Genomic DNA, 18,902 nt, shown 5'->3' with positions numbered 1-18,902 from the left:
ATCTCACTATACTCATCATGATATGTATGTGCATGGTCATGCTCTCTTTATTTGTCAATTGCCCAACTGTAATTTGTTCACCCAACATGCTGTTCGTCTTATGGGAGAGACACCTCTAGTGAACTGTGGACCCCGGTCCAATTCTCTTTCTTGAAATACAATCTCTTGCAATCTTTGTTCTACTGTTTTCTGCAAACAATCATCTTCCACACAATACGGTTAATCCTTTGTTACAGCAAGCCGGTGAGATTGACAACCTCACTGTTTCGTTGGGGCAAAGTACTTTGGTTGTGTTGTGCGGGTTCCACGTTGGCGCCGAATCCCTGGTGTTGCGCCGCACTACATCCCGCCGCCATCAACCTTCAACGTGCTTCTTGGCTCCTCCTGGTTCGATAAACCTTGGTTTCTTTCTGAGGGAAAACTTGCTGCTGTGCGCATCATACCTTCCTCTTGGGGTTGCCCAACGAACGTGTGAAATACACGCCATCAAGCATATTTTCTGGCGCCGTTGCCGGGGAGATCAAGACACGCTGCAAGGGGAGTCTCCACTTCTCAATCTCTTTACTTTGTTTTTGTCTTGCTTAGTTTTATTTACTACTTTGTTTGCTGCACTAAATCAAAATACAAAAAAATTAGTTGCTAGTTTTACTTTACTTGCTATCTTGTTTGCTATATCAAAAACACAAAAAAATTAGTTTACTTGCATTTACTTTACTTATTTCATCATGTTTCCTTTTAATTTTACCACAAAAGACATACCGGTAGGACGTGGGTCTATAGTTGGGAGAAATAATATAGAAGAATTTTTCAATCATGTTAGTACTATTGAAAATTTTGAAGATAGACACTTGGTAGACCTTGCGCCTACTTATGAAATTGCTGCTGCACATTTAGTTCGCTTGTTGGAAACTAAATTTGTTAATCTTAATCCTATAATCCAACACATGTTCTTCACACTTGGCGATATGGAAGAAGGGGAAAAGAAAGATTTTGTATTAGAAACCCTTCTTAGAGAATTTGGAGGTTTAGCAAGAGAAGCTAGAAAGGTGTTTGCTAAATTCAATATGCTTGGTTCTCCTACTAATTTTGTTAGTCTCCTTGAAAAGATGGATATGGATAGAATAAGATACACTAATAATATTGATGATGGAGGGGAGATCAAAGCACGAATACCATGTAAGCTCCTGGCTATGAATGATGCACTAGAAAATAACTATGCTTGGCTAGTTCCTGAAAATTTGTTTGATGAGAATAGCACGCCTAAGACTAATGAAAAGGGAGATGCTGAAACTTATGTATCCAATATACTATGCCTAGTTGAGAAAACCCCACACCCCGCTGTAGAAGTACCACCCTTCGATAATACTTGATACACACTTTCTACGCCTAGCTGAAAGGCGTTAAAGAAAAGCGCTTATGGGAGACAACCCATGTTTTTACCTATAGTACTTTGTTTTTATTTTGTGTCTTGGAAGTTGTTTATTACTGTAGCAACCTCTCCTTATCTTAGTTTTGTGTTTTGTTGTGCCAAGTTAAGCCGTTGATAGAAAAGTAAGTACTAGATTTGGATTACTGCACAGTTCCAGATTTCTTTGCTGTCACGAATCTGGGTCCACCTCCCTGTAGGTAACTCAGAAAATTAAGCCAATTTACGTGCATGATCCTCAGATATGTACGCAACTTTCATTCAATTTGAGCATTTTCATTTGAGCAAGTCTGGTGCCATTTTAAAATTCGTCAATACGAACTGTTCTGTTTTGACAGATTCTGCCTTTTATTTCGCATTGCCTCTTTCGCTATGTTGGATGAATTTCTTTGATCCACTAATGTCCAGTAGCATTATGCAATGTCCAGAAGTGTTAAGAATGATTGTGTCACCTCTGAATATGTCAATTTATAATGTGCACTAACCCTCTAATGAGTTGTTTCGAGTTTGGTGTGGAGGAAGTTTTCAAGGATCAAGAGAGGAGTATGATGCAACATGATCAAGGAGAGTGAAAGCTCTAAGCTTGGGGATGCACCCGGTGGTTCACCCCTGCATATATCAAGAAGACTCAAGCGTCTAAGCTTGGGGATGCCCAAGGCATCCCCTTCTTCATCGACAATATTATCAGGTTCCTCCCCTGAAACTATATTTTTATTCCATCACATCTTATGTGCTTTTTCTTGGAGCGTCGGTTTGTTTTTGTTTTTTGTTTTGTTTGAATAAAATGGATCCTAGCATTCACTTTATGGGAGAGAGACACGCTCCGCTGTAGCATATGGACAAGTATGTCCTTGGTTTCTACTCATAGTATTCATGGCGAAGTTTCTCCTTCGTTAAATTGTTATATGGTTGGAATTGGAAAATGATACATGTAGTAATTGCTATAAATGTCTTGGGTAATGTGATACTTGGCAATTGTTGTGCTCATGATTAAGCTCTTGCATCATATGCTTTGCACCCATTAATGAAGAAATACATAGAGCATGCTAAAATTTGGTTTGCATATTTGGTTTCTCTAAGGTCTAGATAATTTCTAGTATTGAGTTTGAACAACAAGGAAGACGGTGTAGAGTCTTATAATGTTTTCAATATGTCTTTTATGTGAGTTTTGCTGCACCGGTTCATCCTTGTGTTTGTTTCAAATAAGCCTTGCTAGCCTAAACCTTGTATCGAGAGGGAATACTTCTCATGCATCCAAAATACTTGAGCCAACCACTATGCCATTTGTGTCCACTATACCTACCTACTACATGGTATTTCTCCGCCATTCCAAAGTAAATTGCTTGAGTGCTACCTTTAAACAATTCAAAATTTATCACCTCTGATTTGTGTCAATGTTTTATAGCTCATGAGGAAGTATGTGGTGTTTATCTTTCAATCTTGTTGGGCAACTTTCACCAATGGACTAGTGGCTTCATCCGCTTATCCAATAATTTTGCAAAAAGAGCTGGCAATGGGATTCCCAGTCCCAAATTAATTAACAAAAATAGACACTCCTCCATGGTATGTGATTGTTGGACGGCACCCGAAGGATTCGGTTAGCCATGGCTTGTGTAAGCAAAGGTTGGGAGGAGTGTCATCATAATAAAACTAAAATAAAAAGGCACTCCTTCATGGTATGAGATTGTTGGCAGGCACCCGAGGATTCGGTTAGCCATGGTTTGTGAAAGAAAGGTTGGAAGGAGTGCCACCCAAAATAAAATAAAATGGGAGCCGCTCTTTGAAGGTTTGTCTGGCAAGGGGGTTAGAGTACCCGCTACCATTCGTTGACAACAACATACACCTCTCAAAACTTTATTTTTATGCTCTCTTTATGTTTTCAAAATCAAAGCTCTAGCACAAATATAACAATCAATGCTTTTCCTCTATGGAGGACCATTCTTTTACTTTCAATGTTGAGTCAGTTCACCTATTTCTCTCCACCTCAAGAAGCAAACACTTGTGTGAACTATGCATTGATTCCTACATACTTGCTTATTGCACTTATTATATTACTCTATGTTGACAATATCCATGAGATATACATGTTACAAGTTGAAAGCAACCGCTGAAACTTAATCTTCTTTTGTGTTGCTTCAATACCTTTACTTTGAATTATTGCTTTATGAGTTAACTCTTATGCAAGACTTATTGATGCTTGTCTTGAAGTGCTATTCATGAAAAGTCTTTGCTATATGATTCACTTGTTTACTCATGTCATATATATTGTTTTGATCGCTGCATTCACTACATATGCTTTACAAATAGTATGATCAAGATTATGATGGCATGTCACTCCAGAAATTATCTGTGTTATCGTTTTACCTGCTCGGGACGAGCAGAACTAAGCTTGGGGATGCTGATACGTCTCCGACGTATCGATAATTTCTTATGTTCCATGCCACATTATTGATGTTATCTACATGTTTTATGCACACTTTATGTCATATTCGTGCATTTTCTGGAACTAACCTATTAACAAGATGCCGAAGTGCCGATTCTGTTTTCTGCTGTTTTTGGTTTCAGAGAAATCCTAGTAAGGAAATATTCTCGGAATTGGACGAAATCAAAGCCCAGGGGCCTATTTTCTCACGAAGCTTCCAGAAGTCCGAAGGAGAGACGAAGAGGGGCCACGGAGGGGCCACACTATAGGGCGGCGCGGCCCCCCCCCCCTTGGCCGCGCGGCCCTGTGGTGTGGGGCCCCCGTGCCGCCTCTTGACCTGCCCTTTCGCCTATAAAAAGTCTCCGTGACGAAAAACCCGATCGAGAACCACCATACGGAAAACCATCCAGAGCCGCCGCCGCCGATCCCATCTCGGGGGATCCAGGAGACCGCCTCCGGCACCCTGCCGGAGAGGGGAATCATCTCCCGGAGGACTCTACGCCGCCATGGTCGCCTCCGGTGTGATGTGTGAGTAGTCTACCCCTGGACTATGGGTCCATAGCAGTAGCTAGATGGTTGTCTTCTCCCCATTGTGCTATCATTGTCGGATCTTGTGAGCTGCCTAACATGATCAAGATCATCTATCTGTAATTCTATATGTTGCGTTTGTTGGGATCCGATGAATAGAGAATACTTGTTATGTTGATTATCAAAGTTATATCTACGTGTTGTTTATGATCTTGCATGCTTTCCGTTACTAGAAGATCCTCCGGCCAAGTAGATGATTGTAACTCCAAGAGGGCTTACTTAAGCTCGATAGTGGGTTCAAGCCAGCATTGACACCTGGGAAATTGACAGAAAGTACTAAGGGTGTGTTGTGATGATGCCACTAGGGATAAAACATTGATGCTATGTCTAAGGATGTAGTTGTTGATTACATTACGCACCATACTTAATGCAATTGTCTGTTGCTTTGCAACTTAATACCGGAGGGGTTCGGATGATAACTTTGAAGGTGGACTTTTTAGGCATAGATGCAGTTGGATGGCGGTCTATGTACTTTGTCGTAATGCCCAATTAAATCTCACTATACTCATCATGATATGTATGTGCATGGTCATGCTCTCTTTATTTGTCAATTGCCCAACTGTAATTTGTTCACCCAACATGCTGTTCGTCTTATGGGAGAGACACCTCTAGTGAACTGTGGACCCCGGTCCAATTCTCTTTACTGAAATACAATCTACTGCAATACTTTGTTCTCTTGTTTTCTGCAAACAATCATCTTCCACACAATACGGTTAATCCTTTGTTACAGCAAGCCGGTGAGATTGACAACCTCACTGTTTCGTTGGGGCAAAGTACTTTGGTTGTGTTGTGCAGGTTCCACGTTGGCGCCGGAATCCCTGGTGTTGCGCCGCACTACATCCCGCCGCCATCAACCTTCAACGTGCTTCTTGGCTCCTCCTGGTTCGATAAACCTTGGTTTCTTTCTGAGGGAAAACTTGCTGCTGTGCGCATCATACCTTCCTCTTGGGGTTGCCCAACGAACGTGTGAAATACACGCCATCAGGAGTGAGGATTCCATGTTTGTGCATATTGTATTCAAATGCAAACATTATAAATTGTGCACGAACCTTGGGGAGCTTTCTTATTTTATTTAGAGCACTATATCTCTCTTATCATGATATCTTTGTTTGTCCAATTGGATCGTTGATTGCTTGCTTTATTTGTTGAAGCTCACTTCACCATGTTATCTTTATGCAATCTTTGATCCTCAATATAGTTTGACTTCCTTCAAGTATTCATCATTGGATATGTGCACTTGATTCCACTCAAATTATGAGAAGTGCACACTTTGGGGAGGAACTCACATTATATTGGCCTTCTAAATTTTTCACCCATTTTGACAATCGATGCCAATGGGGGAGAAGTTTAGAGGGTTTAAGGGAATGGTTTTATACTTAAGTTTGGTTTGTGCTTAAGTGTTTTGCCTCTCATGCATTCCATATTTATATGTCTTGCATGGTTGTATATATATAGTGGAAACTATCCCAAAGGTTAATCTTGACAATGTATGCAATGAATTCATGTTCATCACACGTGCATACATTGTGGGGGAGTTTGCTCTATATATATTGGTTCTACTCACATCCCTTGCATTAGTTGTAGTTGTGTGAGTAGAGTTGGTTTTGATATGGGATACTAGCTTTGTGTTACTTGAACATATCAAATACAACCTCTTGTATACAACTTATTCTCGGATAAGTTGCGTACTTGTCTCTAATATTCATTATATAAACCCTCTTATTGTGTTTGTCATCAATTACCAAAATGGGGGAGATTGTAAGGGTATATTGCCCCTATGTGTGGTTTTGGTAATTAATGACAACCCCTATGGACTAATGTTTTCATTGAGTTTATATGAAGGAATATTCCATAGGTACTACTTGTACCCCATGTGTTGGATTCAAGTATGGATGCCATGAAGATAAAGGTATAACTTGTGTATTGGCATCAAGATCATAGGTATAAAGATATATATGTGATATGATCAAGAAGAAGAAACGAAGATGGAGTTCTTATGTGGAACTCAATATTAGCCATGCTCTATCTTATGTGAGTATGAGAAGATACAAGGTTGAGTTGGGCAAGTTCAAGATGGGCACCTTGAGTGGATCACATGCTTGAAGCTTGCCGTCCATTTGGTGATAATGGACACGTGAAGATGTGCATCAATGAAGCTTTCCCATCATAGTGTATGGGGGAGCATTTGTGAGTATACACGAAGCGACAATGATTAAGTGATGGGATGCGCAAGGCAAAGGTATGACCTTGATAGGTTTTCCTTTTACCGGTCTCAAGGTGGTTGATGGGAGACCGGATTATAGGATAGATAGCCGCACTATCAAGAGGGGCTTTCGGTTGGGTAACTTGATCGCATCGTCTTAGGGAGCTCAATCCTTTGCATACTTTGCATATCCGTATTGCTTCTTGGTATTTCTCGGTGTGAGGTTCTTGAGCTTGTTGCTAGCTTTACAACAAGCTCAAGTTCATCGAAAACGGAGTTCACATGCATCTTCTATTGCGTTTTCGATGTTGGGTGATTTTACCGGTTATTCATGATATAAGGTTCTACCTTTTATATTCATGATAAAATCCCCTCCTACAGATTCTTGGGTTTTCACTTTCTATTAGATATCATTCGTTGTTATCTTCCAAACAAAATTGGTTTCATGCGATTCGGAGTTCGGGAGCAATTGTTATTAAAGAAAAAGGAAAGATGAGAAAAGAATAAAAAGAAAAAGAGAAAAAGGGGAGGGAGCCGGCCGGCCGACCGGCCCAGCCACCGGCCCACCCGGTCCGCAACTGAGTCCGGCGCTGGTGCCATCCGGGCCGCCTCCCGGGGCCTTTTGGCCCAAGTCCGGTCGCAGGCCCGGTCCGTGACCGGCCTGCCCGGCGCTGCCCCCGGTCCGGCGGAACGCTAACTGGGCCGCCTCACCGCCGCGCGCCACGGGCCGCCGCCGCCGCGCGGCCTGCCCTCTGGCCGCTCGCGCGCTGCGGGCCGCCGCCGCTCACGCGGCCTGCTCGCCGGGCGGCCTTCGCCCAGGCTGGGCCGCTCGCCCTGCGCGCCCTCTACGCTATTCGCCGCTCAGCTCGGCTGCTACTCAGCCCGGCTGCTGGGCCGGTCCGACCGGGCTGCACGCTGGCCTGTCCGGCTGCTGCTCCGGTCGGCCGGCCTGGTGGCCGGCTAGGCCGTTTTTCTGCCCGTTTTTCTGCCCGTTTTTTCTGTCTTTTTCCCCCAACAGTTATTTTTCCACTTGGGCTATAAATACCTTTCTTCCACCTTGAGCCCAACTAGTTCTTCCTATTCTCTCTCCTCCATTGCTACTATTTGAAGAACTTGCTCTCCCCCTTGATTCCTCCAATCATTCTTGCTCATATTTGAGGATTTGAGAGAGGAGATCTAGATCTACACTTCCACCGATCGATTTCTTCTCTAAGTGAGGGAAACTCTTGGGATCTAGATCTTGGAGTCTTTGGTTGACTTTCCCCCTTGTTCTTCCTCTCCAATCTCATCCTAGCATTCGTTGCTTTGGTGGGATTTGAGTGTGAAGGACTTGAACACCTCCGGTGTTCTTGCTTTGCATCATTGCATAGTGTTGAGCTCTCCACCACGATTTGTTTGAGTGAGAGACCGTGAGCTTGTTACTCTTGGAGGGTGACCTCCTAGTTGGCTTGGTTGGTGTCCCGGTGATCTCTTCGTGGAAGATTGTGAAGGGGCCCGGGCTTCTCCTTCGTGGAGCTTGTGAAGTGGTTGTGGAGCTTGCCATCTCCGGAGCGGAGGAAAAGCTAGCCATAAGGAAAGGGCCATAATCCTTCGTGGGTGTGGTTCGGAGAATAGGGTGAGCCTTCGTGGCGCGGGGAATCCTTCGTGGGACCTCCACTCCTCCAAACGTGACGTACATTGTTGCAAAGCAAGGGAACACGGGAATACATCCTCGTCTCCGCGTGCCTCGGTTATTTCTATACCCGAGCTCTCTTTCCTTGTGATAGCCATCGTGCTTGAAGTACATATATCTTGCTATCACTTGTGCTACATATATCTTGTGCCTATCTTGCTTAGCTCTAGTTGCTATTGTTACACTTAGTTGAGCTTAGCATATTTAGGGTTTGTGCTTGTAAACTAAACGATAGTTTAATTCCGCTTCTTACAAGACAAATCCGCAAGAGTTTGTAATTGCCTATTCACCCCCCCCCTCTAGGCGACATCTCGATCTTTCACTCCCTCTTGGAGTTACAAGCAAAAACTTGGCCAGAGCCTCTACTAGTAACGGAGAGCATGCAAGATCATAAACAACACATAGATAATAGATTGATAATCAAAATAACATAGCATTCTCTATTCATCGGATCCCAACAAACACAACATGTAGCATTACAGATAGATGATCTTGATCATGTTAGGCATCTCACAAGATCCAACAATGATAGCACAATTAGGAGAAGACAACCATCTAGCTACTGCTATGGACCCATAGTCCAGGGGTGAACTACTCACTCATCACTCCGGAGGCGACCATGGCGGTGAAGAGTCCTCCGGGAGATGATTCCCCTCTCCGGCAGGGTGCCGGAGGCGATCTCCTGAATCCCCCGAGATGGGATTGGCGGCGGCGGCATCTCTGGAAGGTTTTCCGTATCATGGCTCTCGGTACTGGAGTTATTATCGACGAAGGCTTAAGTAGGCGGAGGAGGTAAGATCCTGGGCGTTGATTTCGTCCAATTCCGAGAATATTTCCTTACTAGGATTTCTGAAACCAAAAATAGCAGAAAACAGTAACTGGCTCTTCGGCATCTCGTTAATAGGTTAGTGCCGGAAAATACATAAATATGACATAAAGTATGCATAAAACATGTAGGTATTATCAATAAAGTGGCATGGAACATAAGAAATTATCGATACGTTGGAGACGTATCACTCAACAAGCAACTTATAAGAAATAAGATACATAAGCTACATATTCTTTACCACAATAGTTTTTAAGGCTATTTTCCCATGAGCTATATATTGCAAAGACAAAGAATAAAATTTTAAGGTAGCACTCAAGTAATTTACTTTGAAATGGCAGAGAAATACCATGTAGTAGGTAGGTATGGTGGACACAAATGGCATAAGTTTTGGCTCAAGGATTTGGATGCACGAGAAGTATTCCCTATCAGTACAAGGCTTTGGCTAGCAAGGTTGTTCGAAGCAAACACAAGTATGAACCGGTACAGCAAAACTTACATAAGAACATATTGCAAGCATTATAAGACTCTACATTGTCTTCCTTGTTGTTCAAACACTTCACCAGAAAATATCTAGACTTTTAGAGAGACCAATCATGCAAACCAAATTTCAACAAGCTCTATGGTAGTTCTTCATTAATAGGTGCAAAGTACATGATGCAAGAGCTTAAACATGATCTATTGAGCAAGACAATTGCCAAGTATCAAATTATTCAAGACCATATACCAATTACCACATGAAGCATTTTCTGTTTCCAACCAAATAACAATGAATGAAGCAGTTTCAACCTTCGCCATGAATATTAAAAGTAAAACGAAGAACACAAGTGTTCAAATGAAAAAGCGGAACTTGTCTCTCTCCCACACATGGATTGCTAGGATCCGAATTTATTCAGAGAATGAAAATAACAAAACGAAAATAAAACACACAGACGCTCCAAGTAAAGCACATAAGATGTGACGGAATAAAAATATAGTTTCACTAGAGGTGACCTGATAAGTTGTCGATGAAGAAGGGGATGCCTTGGGCATCCCCAAGCTTAGATGCTTGAGTCTTATTGAAATATGCAGGGATAAACCACGGGGGCATCCCCAAGCTTAGACTTTTCACTCTTCTTGATCATATTGTATCATCCTCCTCTCTTGACCCTTGAAAACTTCCTCCACACCAAACTCAAAACAAACTAATTAGAGGGTTAGTGCATAATCAAAAATTCACATATTCAGAGGTGACATAATAATTCTTAACACTTCTGGACATTGCTCAAAGCTACTTAAAGTTAATGAAACAAAGAAATCCATTCAACATAGCAAAAGAGGCAATGCGAAATAAAAGGCAGAATCTGTCAAAACAGAACAGTCCGTAAAGACGAATTTTTTAGGGGCACTTAACTTGCTCAGATGAAAAATCTCAAATTTAATGAAAGTTGCGTACATATCTGAGGATCACGCACGTAAATTGGCAGATTTTTCGGATTTACTTACAGACGGGGCTGCTCAATTTCGTGACAGTAAGAAATCTGTTTCTGCGCAGTAATCCAAATCTAGTATCAACCTTACTATAAAAGACTTTACTTGGCACAACAATGCAATAAAATAAAGATAAGGAGAGTTTGATACAGTAGTAACAACTTCCAAGACACAACAAAATAGTAGCAAAATAAAAACATGGGTTATCTCCCAAGAAGTGCTTTCTTTATAGCCATTAAGATGGGCTCAACAATTTTAATGATGCTCACATAAGGATGAGAGTTGAAGCAAAGAGAGCATCAAAAAGCAAGTATGAAACAAATTTAAGCCTAAACCACTTCCTATGGGAAGGAATCTTGTACACAAATAAATTCATGAGGAGCAAAGTGACAAGCATAGGAAGATAAAACACGAGTAACTTCAAGATTCTCAACATAGAGAGGGGAAACTTAATATTATTAAGATGCATATAACCATGTTTCCCTCTCTCATAATAACTTTCAGTAGCATCATGAACAAACTCAACAATATAACTATCACATAAAGAATTCTTATCATGAGTCTCATGCATAAAATAATTACTACTCCCAACATAAGCATAGTCATTCTTATTAATTGTAGTGGGAGAAAATTCAACAAAGTAGCTATCATTATTATTCTCATCACCATAATCATCAAATATATGAGGCATAGTATAATCATAATAAACTTTATCCTCCATAGTAGGTGGCACCAAAATACCACTATCATTGTAATCATCATAAATGGAAGGCAAAGTATCATCAAAGAAAATTTTCTCCTCCATGCTTGGGGGACTAAAAATATCACAACCAACTTCCCCAAGCTTAGAATTTTCCATAGCATTAGCAACAATGGTGTTCAAAGCGTTCATACTAATAACATTGTCATTAGCATGCATATAAAGTTCCATAGGTTTTTTAAATTTTCTCTTCAAACACCTCATGTCCTAACTCAAGATAAATTTCATAAAGATCTCTAATTTTTTTGTTGTTTTCCATTAAGCCTAACTAGTGAAAAATAAAAACAAGAAATAAAAAGATATAATTGCAGGATCTAAAGGAAATAGCTTCGAGCACTCACATACCGACAACAATGCTAGAAAATAGCTTAGTAGTCGGAGGATGTGAATACCTTTTACCTTACCTCCCCGGCAACGGCGCCAGAAAATAGCTTGATGTCTACGCACGCTTCTATTCCTGTAGACAGTGTTGGGCCTCCAAGAGCAGAGGTTTGTAGAACAGCATCAAGTTTCCCTTAAGTGAATCACCCAAGGTTTATCGAACTCAGGGAGGTAGAGGTCAAAGATATCCCTCTCAAGCAACCCTGCAATTAAGATACAAGAAGTCTCTTGTGTCCCCAACACACCTAATACACTTGTCAGATGTATAGGTGCACTAGTTCGACGAAGAGATAGTGAAATACAAGTAATATGGATGAGTATAAGTAGTAATTGCAATCTGAAATAAAGATGGCAGCAAGCAAACATGTAACAGAACTTGTTGGAAACGGTGTTTCAATGCTTAGAAACAAGGCCTAGGGATCATACTTTCACTAGTGGGAACTCTCAACATTGATCACATAACTGAATAAATAAATGCTACTTTCTACACTCTATTGTTGGATAACAAACACCATTCATTGTGTAGGGCTATAAAAGCACACCTCAAGCCGGAGTAAACAAGCTCCACAACATCCAGAGTTCATATTAAAGTAAACTCTAGAGTGCATAATAGACCGTTGCAATTTAGACCGAGTACTAACATAGCATACACACTGTCAATAATAGCTATGAAAGGGGAATAGATCGCATCAATACTATCATAATAATAGTTAACTTCATAATCTACAAGAGATTACAATCATAACCTACGCCAAGTACTACATGATGCACACACTGTCAACATTACATCATGGAGGAGGAATAGACTACTTTAATAACATCACTAGAGTAGCACATAGATTAATAGTGATACAAAGCTTATGATCACATAAAGATCACACCATGGGAGAGAGAGATGAACCACATAGCTACCGGTAGAGCCCTCAGCCTCGGGGGAGAACTACTCCCTCCTCATCATGGGAGACAGCAACGGTGATGAAGATGGCGGTGGTATCGATGGAGATGACTCCGGGGGCAATTCCCCGTCCCGACGGCGTGCCGGAACAGAGACTTTTGTCCCCCGAATTGGAGTTTCGCGATGGCGGCGGCGCCCCTGGAGTCTTTCTGGAGTTTCGTCAATCGGTATCGAAGTTTTAGGTCACGAGGGCTTATATGGGCGAAGAGGCGGAGTCGGAAGGGCACCAGGGCGCCCTCCCCATAGGCTGGCGCGGCCAGGGGCCTGCCCGCGCGGCCCTGTGGTGTGGGGGGCCCTGGCCCATCTTCGTCTCCCCTTCGGACTTCTGGAACCTTCCCGGGAAAATAAGATATTTGGTCTTTGTTTCGTCGAATTCCGAGAATATTGCCCGAACAGCCTTTCTGGAACTAAAAACAACAGAAAACAGGAACTGGCACTGTGGCATCTTGTTAATAGGTTAGTTCCGGAAAATGCATAATAATGACATAAAGTGTGTATAAAACATGTGAGTATCATCATAAAAGTAGCATGGAACATAAGAAATTATAGATACGTTTGAGACGTATCAATTATCTTGGCCCGTCCATCTAGAATGAGTTAATAAATTTGCTAGCTGATGCAATCAGGTCTATGATCATTGGAAGGATAAAATAAGCAAAGTACTTCTCTGTTATACTTGACTGTACTCCAGATGAAGCCATCAAGAACAAGGTATGTTGATACATCTTTAAGTTTTGCTTGCATTCAAGAATCCTTCTTAGGTTTTTTGGATGTGAATGCTACCACTGGGCAGGGATTTTTCGATGTTCTACAAGAAGCATTGAAGAGTCTTGACATTGATGTAGGCAATGTGAGAGGGTAGGGATATGATAATGGGTCCAATATGAAAGGAAAACACCAGGGGTGCAAAAGAAGCTTCTGAATATAAATCGAAGAGCCTTTTATCAGCTTGTGGTTGTCATATTCTAAATTGGACTCCCTATGTGATATGGCTAATTATTGTCGTAAAGCAACAGATTTTCTTTGGAGTGATACCGCGCATCTATACAACATTTGCCAATTCCACTAAGAGGTGGAAAATTCTTAAAGATAATATAGCAGGACTAACTCTTAATTCATTGTTATATACTCGTTGGGAGAGTCATGTTGATAGTGTCACGGCAGTAAGGTTTCAAATTTCAGATGTAAGAGAGGCTTTGTTACAAGTAGCTGAAAGTGATAAGGACCCATTGACAAGCAGTCAAGCTCAATCATTGGCAGAACATGAACTTGATGACTTTGAATTTGCATCTTCATTAATCATCTGGTTTGAAATATTATCTAATATTAATATGGTGAGCAAAAAGCTACAATCAAAGGATATGCTTATTGATGTTGCAATTGAGTCTGTACAGGGGATGATTACCTTTTTGACAAAGTATAGAGAAACTGGATTTGCAAAAGCACTACAAGCTGCAAAACAAATTGCAATGGAGATGGATATTCCTCCCGAGTTTCGCACCAAGCGTAAAATCAAAATAAAACGACAATTTGATGAGAGTGCAGATGATACATCTGTTTATATACAATCTGCAGAGGAGTTATTCAGGGTCAACTATTTTATACCTATTGTTGATCTAGCGATAACTTCACTTAACAGGAGATTTGAACATTATCAGGGGTATGAAAAAACATTTGGTTTTTTATTTACCTCGGATAGGCTCAAATCAATGGATAGTGATAGTTTGATGGCTGCTTGCATTAATCTTGAGAATGCACTTAAGATTGCAGAACGTAAAGATGCTGATAGGAATAAGATTCCAGAACATAAAGATATTGATGGGACATAATTGGCTATTGAGTTGGTCTACTTTCAGGATTTACTTGCGAAATCCATGGATCCGGCCTATTGATATTTTGAACTATTTGACGAAGCGCCCCTATTTACCTGTTGCTACTATTGCATATAGAATTTTGTTAACCATTCCTTTTACAGTTGCATCGACGGAAAGGAGCTTTTCTAAACTCAAGTTGCTGAAATCTTACTTGCGTACAACTATGACGCAAGAATGGCTCAATGGATTAGGGACAATAGCTCTTGAAGATGATATCCTAGAGATGAATAATTATGAAGATATGATTGAAGATTTTATTTTAAAAAAATAAAAAATACTAGACAAATGATGCTATTTGGTAGAACATGAGGTCAGTTTAATACTTTAGTGGTATCCTTTATTAGAGTTAATGTTTGGTATTTTTCATACTGTACGAAATAACGCATATTGCATTTATATAATAGAGAGATAGTTTTTTTCCCACGAAGAAAACGAGAAAGTTTCTTTAGTATGTTTATGTGAAATTTAGGGCCCTATTATACATTTTGCACGGAGGCCCCGAATTCCTGGAGACGGCTCTGCCGTGAAGTATGTGACTGCCACCTCTGAGGTAGATAGACCTTGTTGAAGAAGCGACATGCGTCTCAGGTGCACAAACACAATGTTCGATAGGGCTTGTATCTCTACTACTTAAAAAGACTAAACTTATTCCTTATTCTGCCCACACTTCGATACGTTAAAATCTTCGTCGTACGTCAAAATCTTCGTCGTAGTCGACCATTCCTTTCCGCACGGGCTTAACTGGGCTGAAGCCCAGCTACATGCGTGAGCCCAACACCCGAAACCCTCGCCCCTGAACTCGACATCCTCCTCCCCGTGTGTTGATTCCATGACTCGAGCCGCCGCGCTGCACGAGCTTGGCAGCCGTCGTCACACGAGTCTCCCCGACGCAGACGCCTTGATCCTGCACGCCCACCAGCCAGCACGAGCCAGCACGCGAGGATGCTTCGCGACCCTGCCCGTCGCCCGACATCGCGCGAGTCTCCCGCCGCCGCCGCCGTCGCGCTGAGTCTCCCCGGCGCCGCCGCCTGGATCCTGCACGTCATCGGCCGCCATGAGCTAGCACGCGAGCCTACTCTTCGCTGTTGTGTGAGTATCCACGACGCCGCAGATGTCGCGCGAGTCTCCCCGCTACCGTCGCCTCGATCATGTATGCCGTCAGCCTCATTTTTGTCATCGATGGAAAAAGTTGGGCGGAATTGGGCAGCGATTCGTTCGTGGATGTGGGTTGCTGACGTGCGGTATTCGTTTGTGCAGGTACCACCGTCGAATCGGCGACGAGGGCGCCAGAGCTGCTCGGCCTGGGGCTATTCCTCAAGCGCGTCAAGGTAAATCCACCACACACCAATTTCAATTCCTTATCCTTATTGGTCACGATTGAGGAAGTGCAACAATTGGGTAGACGAGAACCAGTGCTGAACTCGAAATCTGTGATTATTTTGTCAATAGTAATCGTCTGAGCTCAAGGAGATCCCGGTGGTGATCATGTCGTTGGCGAACGTGCCCAACCGGATCAGGCGTTGCATGGAGGAGGGTGCCGAGGTCTTCCTGCTCAAGCCTATCAGGCCTACAGGTCAGTTTGGCCTCCACCCATCTCCAGTTCTTGGTCCAAGTTGATTCATCTGGCTGACAATCTTGTTCGTTGGATGCAATATCAGGGATGCAACATGCAAGCAGAGTAGCTCCCTTATGGTTTATACGCATATTTGTTTGAATATATCAGAATTACAGTTCATATGGTTCTTAGCAATAGCTGCTGAGACTGCTGGGATATGGAGAAGTACAAATTATAGAACACCATAGAGGAGTATAGAAGTTTGCATTATAGAACACCTCGGCAGAAATAATCATGTCAGCAATTCATATTTATACCAATGTATCTCCTTATCCATGTTTTTGTAAAAGCTTTGTATCGCGGTATCCATATATCTCCGTATCCGGGCAACCTAGCTCATCTCAATTATGAAATCATAGAAGAACCAGTTTCATATTAAGCACACGACAAATGCTTGATATTTTTACAATTTAAATCTTACAAGTGTGAAACAAAATCAGTCAAATTTTGTCAATGAATCATCTTCAACAATTTTTTTTTTTTTGTAATTTTTCTTTTCATCTGTTTGTGCTTGGCTAAAATATCCTTCATCAACCAAACGATGCACTCTTAAATTGCTTTTACATCAGTTGATTTGTGCCATATATAAGATCAATGGAGTACAAGGAGGATGTATTCCACGATTTATGATCTTTTATAACATTTGTTATTACTGTTATTACAATTGCAGGGATTTATTTTTAACAAACAAAGGCAACAAAAATACCCATGTCATCCTCAAACCGCACTCCATTTCAGGACATAACGAATGGGCAAAACCTAGGTGATTAACAACAGACCTTGCTATGCACTCGCTTATTATTTTGTGGTCGTATAGTAAATCGTGCCATAAATGCAGATCCTAAAGAGGCCAAAAGGTAGAGGAATCGAGAATATTATACAAAAAATAAAGATGATATTTCAAAACGGCAGCATCAAGCACACGAACTTAAAAAACAAGCGGCTTCGAGGGATGCGCCGAATGACGATAACATGTCACACACCAGCTCCTGGACAATCCGGAGTCACCCAACTGAAATCCAAACACTAGGTCATGTGTTCTTTACTTGCATATATAGAATTTTCATCTGCAATGATTTTATTTTGGTGAATTTGCATCTGCAATGATTTTTATAGATATGGCTCCACTTGTTCAACAGACTTATGCATCTCAATTCCCTCAATCAGAACCATCACGATTTTATGCAGGTGGGTCGCTAAACCATTTAGTTGGTATTATAACCTGTTATATCATGCTCTTCACTTAACATTTATCTTCAAATTCTTGTACCAATGTTTGACCTTTTCAGGTGTTAAAGGCGGAAAGCTACTGTGGGCTGCAGTAATGTTTCTCTCGATCAACCGGCAACATGTACCTTGCGATCTGATGAGTCTGGCTCGGAAACTGTCCTATCAAACACAGATCAAGGTCAACAGCAGCAAAGTGGTAAGAGTTGGTATGCTACATTGTCTGACAAGAAAAAGGCAGAGTACATACACATGCATATTTTAGCTCGCCAGCGAAAGAATGCTGCAACTCGAACTGCTGTTAATCATGCAAAAGTGTCTCTGATACATACCCCATTGAGTAACATAACCGTGTCGCTTGAAAATGGTACATAAACCTCTTTTGAGCCAATTTTGTAAAAGGTACATGACGTAATTGTTTCATGTGATATGTATTTCATCTCTATGTGCAGATGCAAGCCCGAAAAGTATGTGCACAATTAAACTGTTTCATGTGATATGTATTTCATAACTGGTTAGAACCTCAACCATGCTCAGTAATTAACTTTCTAACAATTTTCGTAAGCTAACATGGCAACCTGCGTGTGAACATTTTCTACTTTAGGGAGATGCAGCAAGTAAAAAATGCTTGATGAAGATGATAGTGATTGGCTACACAGTAATTTGGCTTGCATTCCTTCCACATCTTCAGGAGGACATGGGCAAAAGAGATTCTCTGAAAAGAGTGCATATTCCAATAAGAAACAACATTGTGATTCTTTTGAGCAGAAACGACAACGTGAAAGAAAACGGTGCTCATCAATGACAGATGGAGACAAGGAAATTTTTGAGCCCTTACCAGTGTGAGTAGATTTTTCATTTAACTCATATACTTTTCGATGGAGTGCAGACCAAGTTCACACAATCACTGATGATGAGTCCGATCCTGCGGGCATTTTTGAGCCCTTACCAGTGTGAGTAGGTTTTTGATTGTTTGCTTGCACTAGAAAAAGGTTTTATGATCTTTTGAGAAATATAGGGCAAACATTAGTTAACAGTTCTTTATTTTTTAAAGAGGTTTGATACACCTAAATTTTTTATTAGTATCAATTGTGAATAAGTACTTATTTTTGTCCAAAAGTAGATCATTTCTCTTCGATTTCTTTCGGGCATGTTTGGAGATCAAATAGTGAATATACTAACTCAAATGCTTCTTGTTGATATTTTCTCACTGTGAAAATAAATAGGAGAGAGATGTTATAGGAGATTGAGATTAGAAGTTGTTGCACAGATCCGCAAGATATCACATACTCAGAGTATAGAGAGGAGATGATGACCAAGGAGGTATTGAGGATGAACAGGGTAGAGTTGCACATATGGGGTTGCTGGCCGTAGCTGAAAGGAGCCCTGATTTGGGTGTGGACATTACAAATGCAGCTCTAGAAGCCATTGGTACGTACAGTTTAAACTTGCAGGATTTTAGGATTGTCCTGCTTGATAGATA

At 41.4% G+C, this 18,902-nt stretch overlaps 1 pseudogene; it reads left to right on the top strand.

Moving 5' to 3' along the window:
• Positions 1–14,532, top strand: part of LOC127310229 (uncharacterized) — a 42,329-nt pseudogene extending 27,797 nt beyond the window's left edge.
• Positions 14,533–18,902: the final 4,370 nt, after the last annotated feature.

This window comes from Lolium perenne, chromosome 6 (assembly GCF_019359855.2).
Source record: "Lolium perenne isolate Kyuss_39 chromosome 6, Kyuss_2.0, whole genome shotgun sequence".
NCBI lineage: Eukaryota > Viridiplantae > Streptophyta > Magnoliopsida > Poales > Poaceae > Lolium > Lolium perenne.
Note: the sequence above shows the minus strand (reverse complement) of the source record. Positions and strands in the feature narration are given on the sequence as shown.